This window comes from Dama dama, chromosome 18, assembly GCF_033118175.1.
Source record: "Dama dama isolate Ldn47 chromosome 18, ASM3311817v1, whole genome shotgun sequence".
NCBI classification, from domain to species: domain Eukaryota; kingdom Metazoa; phylum Chordata; class Mammalia; order Artiodactyla; family Cervidae; genus Dama; species Dama dama.
Window position 1 is genome coordinate 107,218,614 of NC_083698.1, and position 7,023 is coordinate 107,225,636.

Below are 7,023 nucleotides of genomic sequence, written 5' to 3' on the forward strand. Positions count from 1 at the left end.
ACTCTCTTGCTTTTTCTATGATCCAATGGATGTTGGCAATTTGATCTCTGGTTCCTCTGCCTTTTCTAAATCCAGCTTGAGCATCTAGAAGTTCATGGTTCATGTACTGTTGAAGCCTGGCTTGAAGAATTTTGAGCATAACTTTGCTAGCATGTGAGATGAGTGCAATTGTGTGGTAGTTTGAGCATTCTTTGGCATTGCCTTTCTTTGGGATTGGAATGAAAACTGACCTTTTCCAGTCCTGTAGCCACTGTTGAGCTTTCAAAACTTGCTGGCATATTGAGTGCAGCACTTTCACAGCATCATCTTTTAGAATTTGAAATAGTTCAACTGGAATTCCATCACCTCCACTAGCTTTGTTTGTAGTGATGTTTTCTAAGGTCCACTTGACTTCACATTCCAGGATGTCTGCCTCCAGCTGAGTGATCACACCATCATGGTTATCTGGGTCATGAAGATCTTTTTCGTATAGTTCTGTGTATTCTTGCCACCTCTTCTTAATATCTTCTGCTTCTGTTAGGTCCAGACCATTTCTGTCCTTTATTGTGCCCATCTTGGCATGAAATGTTCATTTGGCATCTCTAATTTTCTTGAAGAGATCTCTAGTCTTTCCCATTCAATTGTTTTCCTCTATTTCTTTGCATTGATCACTGAGGAAGGCTTTCTTATCTCTCTTTGCTATTCTTTGGAATTCTGCATTCAAATGGATATATCTTTCATTTTCTCCTTTGCCTTTAGCTTCTCTTCTTTTCTCAGCTATTTGTAAGGCCTCCTCAGACAATGATTTTGCCTTTTTTCATTTCTTTTTCTTGGGGATGGTCTTGATCACTGCCTCCTGTATAATGTCAGGAACTTCTGTCCATAGTTCTTCAGGCACTCTGTCTATCAGATCTAATGCCTTGAATCTATTTGTCACTTCCATTGTATAATCACAAGTTATTTGATTCAGGTCATACCTGAATGGTCTAGTGGTTTTCCTTACTTTTTTCAGTTTAAGTCTGAAATTGGCAATAAGTAGTTCATGATCTGAGCCACAGTCAGCTCCTGGTCTTCTTTTTGCTGACTGTATAGAGCTTCTCTGTCTTTGGCTGCAAGGAATATAATCAGTCTGGTTTCTGTGTTGACCATCTGGTGATATCCATGTGCAGAGTCTTCTCTTGTGTTGTTGGAAGAGGGTGTTTGCTATGACCAGTGTGTTCTCTTGGGAAAACTGTTAGCCTTTGTCCTGCTTCATTTTATACTCCAAGACCAGATTTGCCTGTTACTCCAGATAATTAAACATTTTAATTAAAAAGTTTTAAAGACATTTCCCATCAAACAAAGGACATCAACAGAAGAATTCCAGTAAGATGCAACTACCAATAAGGTAACATTATTACAAGAGGAGGCACATCTGTAAGTGAGGGAAGAGAGGAACTCCACTTTGAGTGTTCTTACATCACATTGCTTTGTCTATGGTTTCAGATGATGGCTTACAATCATCTCCTTCTGGAGCATCCACATCATGATGTAGCGATAGCTGTCAGCTCCTTGGAATTGGACATGGGCAAACCTCAAGTGTGGTCCCTTCTAACCAGCCCTTCACCAGTTCATTCCCACACAATGTCACCCTCACTCTGTAGCCTCAGTGACTGCTCTTTGATCTGCATCCTCGTTCAGTGGACAAAGCTGACCAATAATCCCTTTAAATTCCTTTAAAGTCACTATTATGGTGACTTGGGGAATCAAAACCCCCAGGAGTAAATCACTGTCACTTTGGTGATGGAGTGAAGAGGTCATCTGGAACGTTTCAGCCCCAACAGATCCAACAGGGAGAGGAACCAAGGAACACAGTTGACCAGCAGGGAGGCACAGAGGTGTGGCGCTAGGCCAGTGTCCCAGCTTTGCTGCCATTTGAGCCACCAAGTGAAGCCCCAGTCTGCAAGGAGCAGAGGCAAGTGACACCTTCTGTGCTCTGCTTGATGTACAAGCAGACATGTAATATCATGAGCAAAGCTTGTTTTATGCCACTGTTTTGGAGTGATTTGTTATTTAGCAATAGATTATTGGATCACCTGAATAGATTCTTAGGAATGGAATTGCCAGACAATTGGTAGATGCATTTATAATTTTGATAGACATTATTGTATTGTCCACAATAAAATTTTTAACCAAACTAGTTACATCAACATTTTGTTAATTTCCCCATATCCTTGTTAAAGATTTTATTTGCCAATCTGATCAATGAACAATTGTGTTCATGTGACTTTTATACACATTACTCAATATGAATGTAGTCAGATTATTTTTCATATGTTAAAGAACTGTGTCTTTTTAATTGGTATCTAGGGTTTCCCAGGTGGCAGTAGTGGTAAAAAAAAAACAAAAAACAAAAAAAAAAAACCAACTGCCAATGCAGGAGACATAAGAGTCTCAGGTTGGATCCCTAGGTTGGGAAGACCCCCTGGAGGAGGGCATCGCAACCCACTAGTATTCTTGCCTGGAGAATTCTGTGGACAGAGAAGCCTGGTGGGCTATAGTCCATAGGGTTGTAAGGAGTCAGACATGACTGAAGTGACTTAGCATGCAGATATTTGTTGGGGCTTTCCTGGTGGCTTAGGTGGTAAAAATCCACCTGGCAATTTGGGAGACCCCAGTTTGATCCCTGGGTCGGAAGGATCCCCTAGAGGAGAAAATGACAACCCACTCCAGTCCATATGATTTAAGGTGTTGTATTTGTTACTCATGTTTAAATTCTGTTTCTAATTGGTTTGATATTGATTTGTAGAAGTTCTTTATGCAGCCAAAAATGATCATGTTTACTCCTCCCCTTGGATGTTTTTTAAAAAAATATATAAATGTGTTCACTGTTACTATATTGTGGCTAGTATGTAGAAGAATGTTCAACAATCCCAATATGGTAGCCCTCCTTGTTTCTGACTTTTGTGACAGTATCTAAATGCTTTCAGTTAAATAAAGTGCAGGCTTTGATGCTGAAGTGTAAATTTTTATTTTGATAAAAAAAGTAACTAATTACTAGGTGCTGAATTTTTACTGCATTACCTTCCAACAGGTACGGCCGTGACTGATTATGTTGCTCCATAGCTTTATAATACCTTAAATTATATGAAAGTATATCCTGATATATGGGCTTCCCGGGTGGCTAAGCAGTAAAGAATCCATCTGCCAGTGCAGGAGACACTGGCTCGATCCTGGGTCTGGAAGACCTGGGGAAGGAAATGGCAACCCACTCCAGTGTTTTTGCCTGGGGAATCCCATGGACAGAGGAGCCGGTGGGCTATGGTCCATGGGGTTGCAGAAGAGTTGGACATGCCCTAGTGACTAAACATTTCCTGATTGTGAACCCTCTTTGTACACTTGGAGCAAATCTTTATCATCTAAGTTTTTGCTGGATTCTATTTGACAATAACAAATTAAGAGTTTCTGTATTTCTTCAAAAATGATCTTATTCAATTCTAAAAGAAAGTCTTCTCCTTTTGATTGCTCTGGTTCTGGCTGTATCTGGTTTTGGGGTCTCATTTTCCTTCCAAACATATCAACCGTGGTGTTTTTCTTGAATAGATACTTGCATTCCAGAAGAATTCTGGTTCTATCTTTTAAGATAGATATTATATTTTATATATATATATGTATATATATGTATATATATATATATATATATATATATATATATATATATATATACCTAATATGATACTTGGCTTTCTTTCTCTGACTTACTTCACTTAGTATGATAATCACTAGGTCCATCCATGTTGCTGAAAATGGCATTATTTCATTCTTTTTAGTGACTGAGTAGTATTCCTTTGTATGCATGTACCACAACTATATTCTGCATCTTGTAATAACCTATAATGGAAAAGAATCAACTGAATCACTTTGTGGTACACCTGAAACTAAGACAGAATTGTAAATCAACTATACTCCAGTTGTTGTTGTTGTTTTAAAGACATTGTGCAAGAAAGATAGGGGAGAAAGTGGAAGAGAGGCCCAGATTGATACTGGGTAACACAGGATTGGGCAGTTCAGTTCAGTTAAGTTGCTCAGTCGTGTCTGACTCTTTGCGACCCCATGGACTGCAGCACCCCAGGCTTCCCAATTCATCACTAACTCCTGGAGCTTGCTTAAACTCATGTCCATTGAGTCAGTGATGCCATCCAACCATCTCATCCTCTGTCATCCCCTTTTCCTCCCGCCTTCAATCTTTCCTAGCATCAGGGTCTTTTCAAATGAGTCAGCTCTTCACATCAGGTGGCCAAAGTATTGGAGTTTCAGCTTCAGCATCAGTCCTTCCAATGAATAGTCAGGATTGATTTCCTTTAGGATGGACTGATTGGATCTCCTTGCAGTTCAAGGGACTCTCAAGAGTCTTCTCCCACACCACAGTTCAAAAGCATCAATTCTTTGGTGCTCAGCTTTCTTTATAGTCCAACTCTCATATCCATATATGACTAGTGGAAAGCCATAGCTTTGACTAGATGGACCTTTGTTGGCAAAATAATGTCTCTGCTTTTTAATATGCTGTCTAGGTTGGTCATAGCTTTTCTTGGATTACTGTGATATTGAATGGTTTGCCTTGGAAATGAACAGAGACCATTCTGTTGTTTTTGAGATTGCATCCAAGTACTACATTTCAGACTGTTTTGTTGACTGTGAGGGCTACTCTATTTCTTCTAAGTGATTCTTGCCCACAGTAGTAGATATAATGGTCATCTGAGTTAAATTCACCCATTCCAGTCTATTTTAGTTCACTGATTTTATCCTAAAATGTCGATGCTCACTCTTGCCATCTCCTTTTTGACCACTTCCAATTTGCTTTGATTCATGGGCTTAACATTCCAGGTTCCTGTGCAATATTGTTTTTTACAGCATTGAACTTTACTTCCACCACCAGTCACATCCACAACTGGGCATTGTTTTCACTTTGGCTCCATCTCTTTATTCTTTCTGGAGTTATTTCTCCATTCTTCTCCAGTAGCATATTGGGCATCTACAGACCTGGGGATTTTATCTTTCAATGTCATATATTTTGCCTTTTCATTTTGTTCCTGTGGTTCTCAAAGCAAGAATACTGAAGTGGTTTGCCATTCCCTTCTCCAGTGGACCACGTTTTGTCAGAACTCTCCACCATGACCCGTCTGTCTTGGGTGGCCCTACCAGGCAGGGCTCCTGGTTTCATTGAGTTAGACAACGCCGTGGTCCATGTGATCAGTTTGATTAGTTTTCTGTGACTGTGGTTTTCATTCTGTCTGCCCTCTGAAGGATAAGGATAAGAGTTTATGGAAGCTTCCTAATGTGAGAGACTGACTTTGGGGGAAACTGGGTCTTGTTCTGATGGGCAGGGCCCTGCTCAGTAAATCTTTACTGAACAAGGGAAGAGGAGTGGGTAGAGTAAGAAAAATAATGGGAATGTGAGAGAAAAACAGGAGTTTATGTGGATATATGGTAACCTCCCTCTTGTCCCTGTTTTGCTTCTTTAATCACTACTTACGAAATCAAGATTATGCAACTCAGCTTTATCTCATATCTGTTGCTCAAGGGACTCCCACTGTATGTCACAGGTCATACTTCTTGGCTGGAATTGACAGACTTTTCCACTCACCTGTTGATGGACATTTAGGTTCACACAATGTCTTTTTTAACACTCTTGACTCCAGTTCCTTGCCTCACTACATCAGGGAGTTTGAAATACTCAACCCTATGAGAATACCCTTTCCTTCAGTTCTGGTTTTGGGTCCCAACAGATTCAAGAACTGATGAGTCTGAGGGTCCCAAAGAGTAGAGCAGAGGCACTAACTTTTGGGACAGGACATTGTAAACTGCATTCTATGACTCTGTGATGAGAACACCCATATCTTGATCCGTGACCAGGAAAAGCCATGGGTGAACTCTCTGGAACATCTGACTTATCTTCTCATCCTCCTGTGTGAGATTCTACTCCCAAGGGCAATGCCTCATCTCCCAATCTTCACTCCTGGAAACCCAGAGCTCACAAGCTCCCTTTTGGTGTCTTGGTTCCCAAAGAGAGAAGGCGTGGAAACCATTATTGGTGTCTTCTTGGCACACCTCAGGTAGCCTTCTAGATGATCTGGCTCTGGAAGACAGAGGGAGTCTGGTCAGGAGGTCCTGAGGCTTTGGCCAGAAAAACCTGGATGCTGAGGACAAGAAGGGACATCAATGCATCACTCAAACCTCAGCTCAAGAAGCCCTGGGAACCTGAAGCAGTGAGAGGAGGGGAGGCCCGGGGGATGTTTGTCAGGGAAGGGGTCCTGATTAGACTGTAAGGAGGGTTGGGGTGTGGGTGCAGTGGGGGCAGCCCAAAGAACAGGATCCACGCTCAAGACCAGCATTGCTCACATTTTTTTGCCCGTGACTACTCTTTGTCAGCAAGTTTATATCTCATAAGGGACATGGGGGGCCTGGTGTCTGCACAAGAGTCCTCATGAGCAAGGGGCTCTCTGCAGGAGTCGGTGGAAAGTCCCGCCTCTGCTGATGGACTGGACAGGCTCTGTCCTTCCCACCCTTCCATTCTCTTTCCATTTTGTTCCATTTTGTTGCATTCCTTCACACCAGTATTCACTGCGCACCTTCTGTGTGGTCAGCTCTGGCCAGTGGTGTTTATAAGAGGAGATCTCAGCCTAGTCGGGGGGAGAATCTCAGCACAGGACATAAATAAAGGGTAAAATCTCAGACTTGAATCCCACCCCACCCCACTTTTCCGCTTCTCTGCACATCATCCTGCCCTGGCCCTGCAGGGAAGGCTGAAGGAAGACCACCCAGTTAGAACAGGTGTGAAGTTCAAGTCTGTGCTGTGTGTGGATAAACCAGGGCTCCACCCCATTCTGTGCCTGCCCCCCTTCATCCCCCGTGTATGTCCTTAAACCCCCTTTACATCTTCTGCTCACTGATGCACTTCTCACTGGAATTTCAGAGATATAAGTGAAAATGGAGTGGAGGGAATTCATGTTTTATTAGAACTCAGAGCAGTTTGTAGTTCCCTTAATGAATGAAACTACATGGAGA